The following is an 18,784-nucleotide window of genomic DNA, read 5'->3' as shown; positions in this document are numbered from 1 at the left end:
CTCCGTCAAACTCTGAACATCACACGGAAACAGGAGAAACAACAACATAGCTTACTTTGTCTGGAAACAAACAACCCTCGTCCCAGACAAGGCCATGCTGGCTGACCACAACACACGTCATGTGAGTCCCGGCCCTCCAGTACAACATGCACTGATGCATCGGACTGTCATGACATCCATGAAGACACGCACATTCAATGCCAAAGTTGATATCAAGGGATGATTCACTAAACTTTAAAACCTAACAAGAAAAAGAACACACACACACACACACACAAAACCACACAAATCTGTTTGACACGACATGACAATCATTTTTCGCTTGTTGTCATGCCCATCCTTCAAACATCAACATATCACTATGGTTGCCTGTCATATATAGGCCATCCTTGGTCTATTCATGACCTCACCCTCAATATGGTAGTGGAAAGATACACATGTATACGTGTACAGCGATCATTTCCTTTCCTGACAAACAAAGCAATTTTAAAGGTCACATTCAAAACAAACAAACTCATAAAACTGATAAAACAGTAGAGTTCTATTGACTTTTCCACTTTGAGTTGTACATGGTACTTTAATATAATTTTCGCTACGGTACTTTAGTTTAATGATATCTACAGTAGTTTCCTTAAATAATTACACAAGCCACACTCTCGATAAAAAAGTGAATGTTTTTTGTTTAGCTTTTACACACATGGTTGTGTGAGAAATGCAAAATACAACATCCTTAGAATCTCCTGCATTCAATAGAGGTAAGCATTTCACATGCTTTAATTGACTTGTAATTATGGATTAATGAATTTGTTAAATGAAGAGGTGCATTTCGGCATCCGTCCGGTATCCGTTCCTGCAATTCCTGTTGGATGGTAAAGTATTTTCCTGAGGGTGTGTTATCATTGACAATGAGTGTAAAATATGTGACTGGAACACTGATTGATGTGTGTGAAGGTAAAAAGGCAAGTCCTGATTCTGTTCTCTCTTTATTTGAACATCAAATCTAAATGAATATGCCAGGCAAAAATATAAATATATTTTAAAAAAAAAATCAATTTAAAGGGAAAACTGAACAGGCACATGTACTGTGCATTTGTTTGTGGTCATTACTGAAAGCACAATGTTCACAATGGTTTCCTCGAATACACTGTACATCTATTGTAGAAAAAAAGAAGAAAAAAAGAAGAAAACTAAACAACAGTATAACCTCCATATCAATATGAATAGTTTTGATATACCTTGGACAAATGCTGGAAAAATGGGCCAGCTAAGCTTGATTATAAATCCCCTGTACCAGAATATGATGAAGTTATCATAGAGAGGAACAAACTCTGGAACTGAATACAGAGGCATAGCATGTCTGCATTTAGTGCTAAACTTTGCTGTATCTACAGGTAGACCTACGTAATATGCAATTTTTTTCCCCTATCATTCTTTATGTGTGGCAAGCTGTGTGTTTAACTTTGTTTTTATCCTTTCAAAATCAATGTACCGCACCTGTATAAGGGAATTTACAAGGACCTACATTGTATAGAAGAATATAAACATAATGAGGAGACAGAGTACACTGTGTATGTTGTTGTTGGAAGAAGGACATTCATTGCACCTGTTGACATTGTGTTGGTATCTTCATTTTAGTTTGAACCTACATGAATAGTAAGTTACCACACATATACATGTATCTCTTACTGTGGACAGATCAAATCAAAACAGTTGAAAACATTCAAAAACACTTACTGTACACTCCAAAGGCTGCTCAAGACTAGGGAAGAAAAAGGGAGTCAATTTTTTGTTCGTTGTTTGTTTGTTCTTGTTTTTTGGGGTGGCTGACCAGAATACAAAATGTAACTTGAATATTTGACCAAAGGGCTGAAGCCATATCAGAATCTCTGGTAGGAATAAAGCTATAACAAAGCCATTTTAATTAGATTAAAGTCTAAGCATGGGCCACGGTCTAAGGAATACAAACTATACAAAAGTACAAATGATTTCTGTGCATCAGAATTCTGCAAAAATGCTTAGCAGGATTTCCCTTTGAAATAATAATGCCAAAGCACCCTTTGATGCACAAAGGATTCATAAAAGAATCTAAATCACAGAACCATGCATGAGCACTCCCGGAATGTGTATTCCAAAAGACCAAATGTCTATCCCTTGGATTTAGACACCTGTGTGTATTATCATTGAAGATTTTAATACTATTTCAATGCTCTGGCTGATAATTTTTTTTTTCTGACCGGCGACAACCTCGAAGATTCTTCTTCGCATGACTTCCCACTTCCATATGAAATGCCACTGCATTGATCTAAAACATCATAACACATTGTACTGGTACACGTGTGTGTGAATGACTCATATGATGTTGACTGAACATACAATCGTGGCTACAAGGCGTCTATTGTGTTGGTTCTCAGTCATGCATGGGGTGGGTGGGGGGGGGGGGGGGGAGGGAAGGGAATCGCCAAAGGGGGCAAAAAGTATGGCATATGTATATTACATCATGTAAGTTACGGGAAGTCCCATTACCTTGTGCACTTTTTTGGCTTATCCGACACACAATGTATTGGCACAAGGTGACACATTAGCATAGAATTCCATAGCTGTAGTATCAATCACAGTCATTTCCTACTTCCTAATTCTTTTCACGCATATTCTTGTGAATACATTACATAGAAGTGCATGTATATAGCACTGTTGTAGTATGTAGCTTCTATCATTTAATAGAATTTGCCTTTTTTATTGATATGATATACATAACTGTTTTTCCCTAAAGAGTTCAAACAAGATCTATGACAAAACCTACATTAACAAATTGGTTGCAATATTACACAAAAGTTAGCATCCTTTACCAGCACCATTACTTCATAATGATAATACAAGTGCCCTACCGTGACTGATGTGATTTCCTGTCAAAAAAAAGGTCTTACAATGTAGTTTCATGATTGTCTATCCAATGCAGAATGTTGTGCGGAAATGAAAAAAAAAAACTGCATGGAAAGCAAGATGGGAAATCCGCCTCGATCAGGATATAGGATGAAGGTAGAATACCAGGAAGGATAAACGTTTTGAATCACATTTTTTTTTTTCTGATTTAAGGAAATATTGGATGCTCTGCATGACAAAACTATGTTACTCTTTCCAGAAAGCAAATCTGAACATATGCTACAGCCATCTCTTGAGAGTTTGCTATCAATCATGCAGAAACCCACGTCAGATGATACCAGGGATGAGCAGTTTACAGAAATGCATCATCAGAGAGATCAGAGAGGTGATTGTGTGGTTTCAAAACAAATGCAACATTCACGTACACCTGTTTTTTTCCCCCTCAAAAAGAAGAAGATATAAAATCAATCAAAACAAAAATTGAAACATAGCAAAACAAAATAACCCCCAAGGCAAAAAGGAAGGGAGTAACATGCCCTCTGGTATCGACCATTATTTCTGTTACTTGTGCAAGGCATGACAAAAAGAATGGCCACAAAACACATCACAGAATTTACCACCGATACATTCATGTGGGGGTGAAGTATAACTGTCATCATCAAATGATGTCATTGCAATGTACAGGACTGTATGTCTTTGGCGGGTGTACACAAATGGTAGCTGATATAAATATTGGTACACCACAAATCTAGTTGTACTTTGCACGACTAAATAACAGAAACATACAATTTGTACATTACACTCCCTTTAAAAGTGCCTTCTTGCATTGGCAGACTTTTTTTTTTTTTTCGCCAAAGTTACACTTAGCAGTCAAATTCTCCAACAACTGTTCAGTGTATCTCACAATAGGGCGTCGATCTACAGGTGACAAAATCAGGCGTACCCTTCATTTGTGTGTACATTTACACTAGTCCGCAGCGACAAAGCATCACTAAGTTAAGGGTCGGTATGTTGACATGGCATTTACAGGCTAAATCCACTAAACAACAGCTGTCTGGGCTGGACAAATTTATCCAGCCATTTATGCATATATAACAGCTGCTTTTTTCTTCTCTCTCTCTCTTTTTTCTATAAGCAGGGCTGTCTCTCATGTTGAACCAAAAGTGTTTGCGCACACAAAATGGATTTGTACAACAATAAAAGACAATATCATGTTATATGATGTCATAGTTTTATAAACTGTTGTCTTGTTGCACAGTTTAACACTGCAACCTAATGCTTTGAAGATATGTTATTGTAAGCTTGTTTAATTTGCTTAGAATCAGTGTTGTGTTTGATTGATATACATTGTATAGATTTGATTGACAGAACCAGTAAGTTGCAAGGCATGAAGCATTGTATCAAGTATTTAATGAGATTGTGTGCAAGATTATGCACATGTCATTTAAAGGGATAGTACAGTTTTGGTGGAGATGAGAATTGGGTTTTTACCTTTTTGCGAGATACCAAGAAAACACTTATGATATAGTACAGAACATACCATTTTAAGAGGAATTCAAAGTTTATTTGACGAAGATCGGGTTTGGAATGACTGAAACATCAAAAAACAAAGTAAAACAAAGCGATCGTAATAAAGTGTGGGTCCCACACCTTATTAGAATCGCTTTTTTTTTATATCTCAGTCATTTCAAAACCAATTTTTATCAAATAAACGTTGAATTCCTCATAGAATTACATGCTCTTTCACATTTTATAAGAGGTTTCTCATTGTCTCACCAAAAAATGTTAGAAACCTGAAATCAGGTCTCAACCAAAACTGTACAATCCCTTTAAATACAAAAGTATACTATCATATGTTTAGGCCTATATTTTTGGTAAATTCCCATATTGCACCTTCAGAATTTTCCTATATTTTCATTTTTTTCAAATGTAGCATAATATGAAACAAGTTCCACCACAGGGTAGGTGGCTGAATGGATGATTGTAAACTGGTATGTATCTGGATCTGGATCTGGATGTAATACAGTGCAGGACCTTTCGGTATAAGGCACCGTATCATCAACATTGAACAAGAAGATATTATAACTCCCTTCTAACTTCAGGGGGACAGGTATGTAGCAGACATGAAAAAGACCAATATCAAATCTTGTCCAAAGTTTGACACACCTTTGAAAATGAAGTGAAGTTAAAACATATGTACAAACAGTGTCAAAATAGGATTGGTGTGTGTGTGTGTGTGTGTGTCGTAACTAGGCAAACTCACCATCATGCCCACACTCCGCACCCCAGGCGGGCGGGGGTGACTCCAGCTGAGAAAGAACAGGCACAAACTCCTCTGAAAATGCCGGCACCTCTTTGGCAGATAATCCTCAAAAGTTAAATCCTCAAAGAAGGCAGGCGGAGCTTTATCAGCACGGAGGAATCCTTTAAAAAGACTGTCCAATATCAAGTCTTTATTCCTTGCTTTCCATGGACAACTAGATATTACAAATTCACAAATTCCTGTCTCACACACACTGACAAGATCCACGTTATAGAATTCCACAGGCAAGAAATTTCCTTTACAGAGCCCAGAGAGAGACCATATAATCTGACTGGTTTCAGGGCCAGGCTCTTGCATGAACTGGTAGAGGGTAAAGCATTTCAGCTTTTTGATAAACTTTGCACCGCAGTGTCGGTCTTGCAACCTTCACTCCTCTGTGCTCTGTGTGTGTATCTGTGTGTGTGTGTGTGACGGCAATAGCTATTGTCTGTGCCTGTGTGTGTATATTGTATGCACACGTGCACACAGCGAAAATAAGCATGCCCAACTAGTAAAAACCTCCCAATGGGCTGTTGTTATTGTTGTTGTTCCAGACACTATATGAGAATTGTAGTTCATTCAGGCATGACACAATAGTGTCTTTGTAAAGAGTAAAATGGTGCACAAAGGAAAGGAATCCAGTTGGCTTCCTGACTCCCACCCCCAATAGAATCTTTGCGACTGGTGTATTGATAAGATTCTGGCAAAGATGACGAAGTCTGTTTGGTATCACTGCTATCCCAATCCCATTCATTCTCTTCATTCTCAACAATCAGCCTTCTTCCAACAGTGATAGGTATTCCCTCAGCCTCTCTGTGAACCTTCCCTTTGCACTGTGAGGAAAATGGCCTGAGTTTAGTGACATTTTATTCTCTGAACCCTTTATAGATAAGGAAGAATACTCAAGGGATTTATCACTACCCAAAGGATTTTAAGGCCGGATGCTGAGGGGTTCTGAGGGGTTCCACGAACCACAGGCACCCTGCATATTTCACATTCCTACCACAAAAATGTTTATGTGAACTGGACAAATACGGTCACTGGGTGTACATTCCTCCTGCCCACAAGGTTTGCCTGTGTAACTCTGAAGATTTTCATATAATGCCTGCATAATTGGGATGATGATGGACTCTTTCAATCAACCCCTTCATTAGGCTTGTCTTCGTAGCTATGTTTCGAGCACCAGAAAGTATACAAACAAATATATCACGCATCCCATATCTTCCACAATAGGGATCAAAGTTCAAATATGTTTGCTGAAAGCATACAGATACAACCTATGATATGATGATGAATTTCTTCTACGAAACATTTCCTTTCAGTATTTCAAAGAATCACCACAAAACCACACATCTACATTTCAGCAGTCTAGAAGCCACAAAAACTTGATAAATGAATAAGGATATCCGTGATTAATTCTTTTATTTTGTGTGTGTCATCTTATCCTCTACGATACTTGAGTTCCCAGAAAATGTGCATTGGATACGATTATGAAACATTCAAAGCCAGCTTAACGATAAAAAAAAAAAAAAACCCACACAACTCAACAACAAACCACACAATATAGGAATATAAAACTGTATACAATGCCTCTGGCTTGATATCAGGTGTATATTGATTTTATGAAAAGGTCAGTTACAGAAAGAGCATGGTAGTCACTTGGTTCATGTATTATTGATTGCATTATAGCTAGTCTCCATGTCAGCCCTCACTCATCAAAACTCACTCTGCATAAAATGACAGCACAGACCATCATTTTCTTTTTGTGCGCTTCACAAAGCTTCAGTCTTTGACCAGCGATGGAATGACTAATCAGCCCCTTCCATCGAGGAATAAAAACAAAACATACGAATGGATGTCAAATTTTGTGGAGCACACACAATGAATGCTGAATGTGATGTCTAATACCACTGCACAATGAGTTGCTACACTTTCATCCCACAGACTAAATTCCCCTATCAAAGAAAAGGTGGAACATCAATTATAACATCTAAACAATTTTTCAACAGGGTGCAAAATAAAGCTCAGAAAGAAAATGACATACAGACTAGCAGAGAAAGGTAGAGACCAACATAGCATTGAATGAATATTGGGCAGAGACACAGAAAAATGGGGAGTGTTAATTGGTAGACCTTGCATCACTTGTCCGTTGTCGATTCCATTACCATGGTGACCATTGAATTCCTAAATTGCCTTCTCCTCAGATTAGTTAATTCAGCTATACACACTGTGTTGGAGGCGGGCTGGCATGTACATGCACGTTGCCATGGTACCACACAAATGAATAGAACTAGGCAATACTAACTATACACAGCACATAATGTCCAAGCTGGGTTTGGTATAGTATTTATTCAGATGTCATGATCTAATATCTCTGCTTTATATGAAGATGCTCTTCTTCTTTTTTTCTGTGTGCAATGTAGTGCGCTCATGTGTCAATCTTTTTACAATGAAAGTCGGCTCTATGGTACAAGGAGGTTATGAACCCATTAAGAAATCAATTCACTGCCTGGCAATACTAATCACACCGAAAACTGGGCAAAGATAATCTTGTACATTATGCACATACTCTTGAATAACAGCTGTCACATTAGATTTGAAAAAAATATATAATATCTCAATGTTATCCTTGAAAATTATGAACACAAATACAAATAAATCTCAGAGTCACAGTTTGACAAATATCATACACAACTTCACCTTGCACCAAGTTAAAAAAAAAAAGATCCCACATCCATTGTTCAACAAACATTGTAAACAACTTCACCCTGCAACAATGGATTAATTTTGTATGCGAGGAATGTGGCGAGACAGAACCACAGAAATATTTGTCATTTTCCCTATTGTTGCAAACACTCCCACATTATACGCTTGGTCACCTTTCCGTGTCCCCATGTCAGTTTAGATCTAGTCTAGAGTTACAGTTGTAGTTTTCTTGCACAGTGATATGTATCTGGAACTGCACAGAAGAATCAAAGGTATACCCATCTGGGCCCTGTCTTATGAAGAGTTATAATTAATTACATAGTTGATTTCGATTGTAAGTCTATGGCAGCCTGTGTGGTAAGGAAATTTATAATCGATTATATCTTTTAATAAAACTGGGCCCAGATCTCTTGCACTTTGTAACAAATGTTAGCATTGATCTACGTGTGTAACTTGGCATGAAAGTAAAAGACTGAGTAGAAATGCAATCCCATCGATGTGTCAGAGACTCCAACTCTCCCATTTTAGACGGGAGATCTCCCGCCGAAAGCCCATTTTTGCAGAATCTCCCATTCTCCCGCTTGAAATGATTTCTTACTTAATTTCATTGTATGTTGAATAATGCCTCCGGCCACTTCGTTGGCGGAGGCATAAAAATAAGCCTTAGATAGCAAGAGAGAGCATTTAGAACCATAGACCGCAAGGGACTTCGCTCTTGTGTGTGCTCTTCGAGCACATCAGGTTGGAGTCTCCCGTTTGTTAGGGGTTTCAGGTGGGAGAATCTCCTGACCAGAAGGTGGAGTCTCTGTGTGTGAATCTGATATTCTGGTAAATCAGTCCAAAGCATACATGCCACAGTAATTTGCCACTGTTCTCCAGAGGATACAAATGTGATATGGTGATTCTTTCATTACCAGTTATATTTAGAGTTCATCAAATTCTACGAAGAAGACTTTATTTGCTAAGGGCGTCACAATAGCAATACATGTCATGATGCATAACTCACTCGGTGCATTGACAGCTGTGGGTTTATTTTGACTAATTTGGCTGTCATATTACGAATCAGTAATTTGGCAATTATCTATATTCTTACCATTCTTGATAGAGGCAGGCATACAGGGTGTGATGGTTTGTTTCATAAGAGTTGGAACATACGCCAGAGGCAAAGCCGTCTAATAATGGACACATGTGTATGCATGTTTGTTTGTTTGTATGTATGTATCCATGAGTGTAAGTACGGTGTACATACACGATACATAGATTGATAGATGGAAAGATAGGTTATAGATGTTATAGATGTAATATTATTAGTGCTACCTGATGAAAGACTATTGACCGATTCTGTGACGTGCTATGTGTATTTTTGGCATGGGCGCAGCCATAGTGGGTGTCTTAGCCGACCCCCCCTTCCCATTCCCCACCCCTCTCCCTACATTAGCACACGCGCAGAATGAAAAACTGCTTTAGCCAATGGGCGTCTCGTACTGAGTGTGCGAATGCTTGCTTAGTGCGCGAACCTTTGTTACAAGTGCGTGATAAACATGTTGCCCGGGGTGGGGGAGAGCAGGGAGGTCGGCTCAGACACCCACTATGGCTGCGCCCAGTGCCATGAAATGTCTGCTGCCCTCAACGAACCCGAATCGGTCAATACAGCACTGTTTCTCCATTTTAAAAAAAAAATCCTCTCATACAATATTTCAGCAAATTACATAATGTGGCAGCTCAGTGACGAATGAGTGATTATGGTGTTAAAAACACACCTGTTACAATCTCGATTAGAACTTTACAAAGTGTGGTAGTCTTGTCAGTATTGCCACAGGCCAACTACTTTATGGAACGCTGACGACGGCCGTATCTTTTTTTCTTCCATTTATTTTTTTTTCTTTTTTTTGAGCAGTAGCAGGAAATTGCAGCTGTTATTTCTGGACTGAGGCTGGACCTGCTTGGACAGCAAACGAGATCCCATCTCAAGCTGAGATGGAGGAATAATACATACATTGATGACGATGTACGGTACTATCTGACATGGAAATTATGTGGGGCACTTGGTATCATCTCATTTATTTATTTCTTTTGGAGAAAAATTGACCTGCTTTTTTAATCACTCCAGCAAAATATCACTTTGGAGGGGACTTACAGCCATGCCTCCAGTCCTGTGGTTGCTTCCAAAGAGCAGCTGCATAAAGCAAATCATAATTCAATTCAATTCAATGAAACAGGTGTCTCTCATCAAAATTTCAGAAAAGATAAAAATCAAATTGGAACAAATTTTGTAACATTGCCAGAGCAGACAGAATGCTGATTGTTGTGAGGTACCTGAAAAAACATCAGTCTTCATACAACTGAAGTCATACCTTCACTTGCTATTTTACCTTCAGGAGTTGAATCTAACATAGTCAAAACACAGAGGAGACCAAGACCAAAATGAAAAAAAAAAAGTAAAGTAAAAAGGAAACTACCAAAATATACCTTATGGAGGTTCCTTTTCATGTGAACCATCAGATCAGGGCAAAACTGGACATGTAAAAAAAAAAGTTAGGATCATTACGAATGTCAGTTTGTCATCAAAACTGTCATCCTATGGGATCATAAGAGCTAGTTTTGGTCAATGGACCACGCGACTTCTTTTTACCCCAGCCTCCAAACAAGGCTTTATATTATGAAACGTTCACATTATCACAGCTTTCTTTTTCGGTCTTTCAATTTCTCCACGGTTCTACGCACAATTGGATAAGAAAAAAAATCATGATTGCTGTCCACAAGCAATGAAATAATATTACTTACATCGGCTCACCAGGAGGCCTGTCTGCCATATGTGAGCTGCTGTCACACATTTCTCTCGTCATGATGACATCCGGGCATTCAACATCTTTCTATCTGAATCTAATGTGTCAGCCAGGATAACAAGCTGCATCCATCCATATTAAATGTCATATCACACAAAACATTACTCCCAAACAGGATTGTGGATATACGGAGTACCTCTTAACATATCTGCACAGTGATTTTCTTATATGATTGTGTGTACATGCTATGAAGCATACAGATTGTACAGCTGTCTTTTTTTCCCCCTCATTCCTACTGTTCTATTTGTATAAAGGGAAATCGATACAAAATTGAGGCTTTCATCAATTGGCGTTTATTCCCACACAATCACGTCTGAGAGGTTATGACAGATGACAGATTGCCGTGCTGTGGGGACACATGATCTCAAAGACCAACTGGAACCTGTTACGCATCGAACTAGGTCAGGGGGACACCAACTGTTGCTGCCACATGCACACAGCAACAAGTGTGGGAGATGATTCACAGAGATGTGGACATTGCAGTCCCACACTGGAGTTTTTTTGTGTGTATCTCTGACAGTCATTTGCAAACAGTTGGCATGGAGTCTGTCCCCCCTCCCCTTTTGTCATTTCTGCAATAGGAACAGTATGTGTATGAATGCATGAAGAGAATACTGTCTTCATAAGCTATTACTACAGAAGAGAACTGTGCATGCACACATGGGTTGTCATTTAGATTTAACAAACAGCAAAAGTTGCTAATATAGCTTTTATTTTCTGTTTGAAATGTCAATGCTATCACAGATGTGTCTTCAAGTGGAATTGTACTGTACTGATGAAGCTTTTCTGTATCAAATCAATGATATTGAAACGAAATATATCAGCAGATATTGATAAGTGCATGCTAACACATTTATAGTTATGTCAATTTGAATGTGATTTTAAAAAATTATATGATAATGACAATCATAATAATCTTCTTTTCTATATAAAACATATTTTCTTTTGTGAATCGATAAACTGTGTCCTTTTCCTGAATTAAAACAAACTATGTGAAGTCAAGATGAAATTAAGCACCTTTCCTAGAGTGTATACATACATACCACCAGGGAGGTTCTTTCTTCCACCTCCCTATACATACAACATACATACATACATACATACATAATACATTTCTGTCACATATCTAGTGTGGACACATAGAGCAAGGATAGATGCTGCATGATGATATTCAATTCATGATAGTGCTGAAGAATGCTCATTAGTTGTTCTGTCGTATCAAATATCTTTACATTTTCCATGAAAGGAGCCAAACTCCAGACTAAAAAATCAGATACAGGCCAAAAACGATGACAACACTCTATCCATGTGACAATCTGCCAACCATGATGGAAACCACAAGTGAGAGTGGTTACACTGGATCATATGCAAGTAGCTTCTTGACTGACATAATGTTCATATATGATACTCGACCAACCTTCGTTTTTCTTGTTGAACAGTACACACACAAACACACACTTTTTGTTTTTCAGTAATCTTTATTTGATTTCTTTAGTTTCACATAACAAAAACACATAATAAAACACACACACACACACACATACAGAGCAGGAAAGACCAAGGCACTGAAAAGCAGTATGAAATAATGTCAAATAATGCTCACATGCAACATGTTCACTTTCTCCGTTTATAATTCCCTTTCTCATTTCTGCTACTATAAGCACTAGTCCACTTTAACCACTCAAAATCATTCATTTTGGTATGTCAGGTTTGCTGTAGAAACTCTCACAGCCTTTGGTTCCAGGTTGGGAAAGGATAAAACACCACCATCCACTCGGTACAAACAAAACCATCTCACCACAGGGGCACTCAGTCAAGGTTTAACCTCTTCAGCATCAATCCTAGTCAAACATCACCTCAAGTTCAAGGCACATCATGAATTTGGCAATAAAATAAAATCGTCTTCACAGGGTTAAAGGGAATCGGATACGTACCTCAAAGAGAACCTCATCACCTCCCAGTCACCCTAACTCATCCATTTTGCCCTGATTTATATCCGATTATGGTGTGGGCCTACCACTGCTGTGAAATAATGCTCGAGAGATAGAGAAGAGACTCCTAGCCACACGCAACAAGACACAGGCCATACAACCAGGAAGGGGCGGCCATATTGCCAAAGCAGAGAAGTGACTCTGACAGCAAATGTTTGTAGCTCCGAAGTGCATGCTTCGTGACAAACATTAGGAGGCATATTAAATGTTGGAATAGAACCAAGGGGGCCTCCTGTGCAATGCTTACTATGCGGTTAAAAGCACTGCACAGCTCCAAGCTACCTATTGCGTAAATATGTGCCATGTATACTGGATAGCGCATGGGGGGTTAAGTCATCGTGAGGTACACCTCTGACGCAGAAGTATTCCAAACATTTACCCTGCTTATTTGTCGAACTTGGAAGCACAGTGCAGTTGTGTCAAGCTGCTATAACTTGGTTTGCAAACCAGTGCTACATTATGCTAATGTGATATATGCTGCTAACCAGACTTTAAGCACTAATTCAATAACCTTGTCATGCAACTACCTTTGACTTAGCTATGGTTCGTACCCCCCCCCCCCCCCCATGCAAGCACGCGAACTCTTTTACCTCTTGACATTAAATTCGTAAAGCCCTAGTAGCCAACGATGAGAAAACAAAAACAAAAGGGCAATGCGGATCGATTACCTCCATCGTGCCAGGGGTAGCCTCGCTGCGGAGTCCAATGAGACCAACAGCGGTGAGAGGTATGTCAGACATCTCAGCCTATAGGGATGAGCGTTGGCACGGCGACAGAAGGGACTGGAGGGAGCTATCCCAGTTGTGCCAGTGGAGGCAAAGTCCAACCGAGGGCGAGTGGGGAAGCAAGATAGATGGTGAAATTCCCCTTACATGATCCAAGAGGTCATTGCACCCAAAGATTGGGCTCCACACACAAACAACATCACTTTACTCCACTGCGGTTTGTGACACTAAACAGTTGTTCTATACACCGTCTCCAGTCTAGCGAGTTACCAGATACCAGGTACCCACAGCATGATTGCCCTGGTGAAAAAATATGAAGAGATGTCAGCTCTTGAAGATGCTCCTGAAATCAAAACAAGTGCCAGACTTCAGCTCATTTTCCTTGTGTCTCGCATATTGCGACGCCAAGCATGGAGAAGAGGCAGGAAAAATCCAACGAACCAAAAGAAAACATTTGGCCATCCTTTGTACTACTTTACTTTCGCTGACATCCGACTCCACGTTCAATATTTCATCTTGGCTATCAAATTAACAGTTGGCATCTCCTTGCAGGAAGAAAAAAATGCACACACTCTGCAGATTACAAGAAATATGCATTCTAATTTCACACTATCCTCAAGATCCATGTATCCAAAATGCAATTATGACAAAGGTTCTGCAGAAAGCGATGTGCTCATACCACAGCCCGGAGTCTCCTCGGCTAATGCCCAGGCGAAAACAACGACCACACAATAATACTGGCATGGAAATCGCTGAAAACACAACAACCCGTAGCTTCACTCGCTCATTAAAAGTGCATCAATCCATATTCTCATTTCATCACGTGTGTGCATGGCTGGTGGGTTAACTTGAATGCCCTTGACTGATTAAACAACCTGCATTTTGTAGCACCGGGTTGCCTGCAAGTTTTGCTTCGGGGCCAGAGGGGGCGCAGTAGCTGATGATGGCCAAAATTATTTCTGCTACAAGCAATGAAAAAAAAAATTATATTTGTCCAGACTGGCCTTTAGGTTTCTCTTGTCTCCTGTACACTGTCTGCTCTTCTGTTTTTATACTTCTGCTGTATAATGCACGGCGAACCAGTCAAGCTTGAAGTATTAAGATATCATGTCCTGAAGAGGAAAATATTCCACAGGTAAGAATGATTATTTTCTCTGTGGGAGCATGAAGCCTTGGCTACGCATTCTGTCCAATAAAATATCTGCCAAGTTCTCATTCCACACCTTAATGTCGGCACTCTCATGTTGTAGAAAAAGGGGAAAAACCAACAAAACAAGGCTCATGAACTTTGTTTACTCCCACTGGGGAAACAAGAGTGTATGTTTATTTCCTGGCACATATTTATCAGCATGCTTCTGGCACATGACATAACCTGCGAGATGGAAGCGGTGTTAGAATGAGATTTCATTTCATCACGCTGTAGCAGCGAAACTGCAGGCCTGGAATTTTCTTGGAGCTCCCTTCCGCTCAGCTAGTAGAACTTATAACCTCCCTCAACATCAGTTACTTCATCCCTGCTGGCTATATTTTCTCCTCCTCTGACAGTGATCGCATCAATCAGTTGCCAAGCAGGCATGGTTCAAGTTCAATGACCTAGATGACTTATGTACTTTCTGGTCAGTTTCCGAAAACTTCATGCAGAGTTGTACACCCGTATTCCTTTCACATTTATGGCACTAACATGCTGATGCAATAATGGCACGATGCATAACGATAACCACTGTGTCGCAGCACTTCCCAGTACAGGGGTCACGGGGGGTTCACGGCAGCATGAATGAACGACTGCACTGCCAGGGGCGTACTGAAACAACTGCCCTTCACGGAGCTGATGCCGGTCCTAGAATGAACACCACTTCATCGGGAGAAGTTTCTGCCAACCAAACAGACGCGGCAAGACAGCTGAAGCCATCGTCCCACACGATAAATCCAAATTCCCTGCTAATGAGATATTTACGGGAGAACAACTGAAGAAGAGCAAATGGCTGGTTGGAAGTGTTGGTATGTGTCCTCCGCATGCGTCGGATGCTTCTTGCACCGCTGCAGACCACGTCCCCATCCAAGCTGGCCCTTTATCCCAACAGCGTAAAGCTGCTATCTTCAGCTGAGGATGCCCGGTGACAGTTGTCTGATCGTATCTCAGAGATAAATTGAAAAATCTGCAGACCTGAAAGATTGGTCTTTCCCTTTCCATGCATCTCCATTATTTCTTAACTTCCTCTGCATCGCATCTCTGTCCACTAATTTTCATTCTTTTCCTCCTTGTTATTAAAGATGGCTTGTTTGACGCGATCCCTCCCAAGGCTGTGGTGCTGGGGTATTCCAGTCGGCTATTGGAACAGTTTCTCTCAGGGATCCATCCCGGAGTCTCTCTGTTTTCTCTGGCCCCCTTCAGCCTGGCTAGCTGGCGGCGAAGAGTTTAAGCCACCATTGGCCAACGGAGAGCATGTTGGCATGTTGATGCTGCGGGGTCAATTTCCCTTCTTGCCCCTTTCTATCCCGATGACTAGCAATCATGAAAGCACCGCCAAGGATGATGATCAAAATGTAACAGGGAGGAGATAGAATAAAAATCTGGTAGAGTGTCTGTTAAAAAACAGAATAAACAAAAAGGGTGATTTCTCTCCTCTGGAATGCAGTGATGGAGCCATCACCTCCTCCCCTCAACATCCCTGTGTCATCACCATGACAACTGTCTGCTGAACTTTCAGATCCTATCAAGAGGTCCTTCCATCTCTTCCTCGCAAATGCAGCATTCCCACAGACAACAGAGAAATTTGCGATGTCAACTTCCAGACGGACCAAGGGTGTTTACACAGTGCAGTCGGCACTCGGAAAAGTGCTTACACTTTCTGTTTCAATCTCATGAACTCTCTGGAAGTCTGGGATTTGAAATGTGTACCACAGATCTTCCCTTGATACATTATTTTTTTCAGAGCTTCCAGCCTCTATCACTCTGCACAAATTAATGCAATGGCATGACCCAAGTTGGATACTCCCAATATGCCTAATGTGTCGTCCTACTACAAAGTCTTGGAATGCACACCATTTAACCACTTAGGCTCGTATCAGAAAGCCCGTCATCGAAGTTATCCAAGCAACACCTCTGAAATATTGCAGAGCAGTGCTATTATCTAGCTTTGGAGGCAGTGCTGATGGCAAATTGAAATTTCAGAAAGTACACGAGACCCTTATGTACTTTTCTGCATGCCATGAAAAGAAGCATCATAATTTGAGCAGGGTCTGACTGCAAGAGACTATAAATTGGGATGTGTCTTTAAATCACACAGAATACACACAGCAGGATAGGTTTCAAGTAGAAATCTTAACATTGTAAGAAAATTTGCAGTCTTGCTCAATGGAGATGACTTGTTATCTTTGTTGTTGGGAATACTAATAAAACTTCAGTGAAATGCTCTCCCCATAAATACCACTTTTACTGTCAATTTCAGCAAATTATCACAAGCCTTGCCTTTAGAAACCTTCTTCCATGAGAGCAATGTGTCTGTATTCACAGACTAACACAGTATAGTGATGCCCCCCCCCCCCCCCCCACATGATGGGTAGTTGGTGGAAGAGTGGTTGCTAAGGGGAGGCAGCTGTAGTTGGTTGCTAGGGGGTGCGGTTTGAGGATACAGGACAGAAGACTTGCAGCCAGCAGGAGGTTACTGTCGCCTGTATCGTAACACACATGTGGCTTGATGTAGATTTACAGCCTGTCGCAGACATGCTTTGACCAAGTATCTTGAATTGCCACTGTTTATTTGTAATAAAAAGGCATGAACTTGGTCTCAGCTCACAGCTGGAGTTGTATCACACATTTAATCTGCAGTGCGTCCCAAGATACGAAAACTGATAGGAAGAATACATTCAAAGCTGCAATACCTGAGCACACAAACAAGACTGCTTGACAAAGCTGGAAATTGAAATATCACTATTATCAATCACATACTCCCTCTGTCTTCTTCCTTTTTAGATGCAGATTGAGATGATACAACTGCAGGATGTCTGCACGGACCAACAGGGGCTTTAATCAAAGCAGGAATTTATTGGCTCCGATGATTAGCAGTACCACGTAATTACGAGTTGACCGCCCTGGAGGGGACTGTCTGTCGCCAGACCCATATGTGCCGCATTACCGGCCCAGTAGGCAATCTCTGATGAAGGGAATTTAGGTTTCCTGGATACAACCGAGGGGAAACTGTACGACATCCACATCTCCAAAATGTACCCACACTAATATATAAAGCTGGCTGATAGGGCGGAAAATGGGGAGAGAGACAGAATCAATCTGTTTTCCAATTGCTTTGAATTGTTATTGACATTTTTGCCTTGAAAAGATGCCTTTCACTACAGAAATGAATGGGATATGATTAATTGCTTAGTTATGTAAGCCATTTACACTCTTCCATGCATTTCCTCCTCCACAAAACTACCTCTGACAACTGTGAGAGATCCACTAAATTAAAGGAAATGATGGCCCGACTCATGATGAACATTGATAACGTTCGCTGACAGCTATACTTTCATGATTTAGTTACGGTGTCTATACATTCACGCAGAGTTAATAACAAAATTCCAATTTCCGTTAATATTCAAGCATGAATGACTTATTAGATTGAGATGAATACCATAGTCTTACATGACCTACTTTAATTTTTCATTGATATCTTCTGAGTATGCTGCCTTGGCACAATGCAGCAGTTGAGATAGATATATTCATCCAAAAAAAAAAGGGGGAAAAGGAAGGAATATTAATGACTTGTGAAGAGTTTGCACTTCACACATTGATATCTATAGCACTTGCGAGCAATCAAATACAAGACAATGAATCCCGATATGATGTGAAATTTGGGTATCGTCTTTAAATGTATTTGGATGTGAAGGCTCAGCCTCTGATGACGAACCAAAAGGACCTCGTCTGTTCTCACTGCAAATTCACAAGCCTCTGAACTCATCCTTGAAGGGAACACAAGTGCAACAAGTCTTCAGTGCTAGAAAGACCTTCCACAATGTCAGTGTCACACTTTCCAACCCTAATCCCCTACAAGCACGCAACTCAAAGAGACAGGTAATGCATTTCAGCAGATGCCCTACAATTTGTGAATCACATTAAGATGCTTTTTAAGCTTGTCTGCTATATATCGTTCTGTTACTCTCTATAATCAACTATTTTTATATCAAAAGACCTTCTGATACACAGTTTGATGACATGGACTTGGGAAGTTTGATATTTAACAGTTAGCACAAATTGCAGTCACCAGTTTCTAAGAAAAGGCAAACTACCCACTGAATAAGTGCACATGGGACTTGATAAAGGACTCTTTTTTTTGGGGG

General features: G+C 40.1%; 1 pseudogene; it reads right to left on the bottom strand.

Annotated features, from left to right (window-relative positions):
* LOC139736374 (uncharacterized) overlaps positions 1-13,887 on the bottom strand; it is a 78,638-nt pseudogene extending 64,751 nt beyond the window's left edge.
* Between the last annotated feature and the right edge of the window lie 4,897 nt (positions 13,888-18,784).

This window comes from Diadema antillarum, unplaced genomic scaffold (genome assembly GCF_040938485.1).
Source record: "Diadema antillarum isolate AM-2024a unplaced genomic scaffold, OU_Dant_1.0 seq00000642_RagTag, whole genome shotgun sequence".
In the NCBI taxonomy this organism is placed as follows: domain Eukaryota; kingdom Metazoa; phylum Echinodermata; class Echinoidea; order Diadematoida; family Diadematidae; genus Diadema; species Diadema antillarum.
Note: the sequence above shows the minus strand (reverse complement) of the source record. Positions and strands in the feature narration are given on the sequence as shown.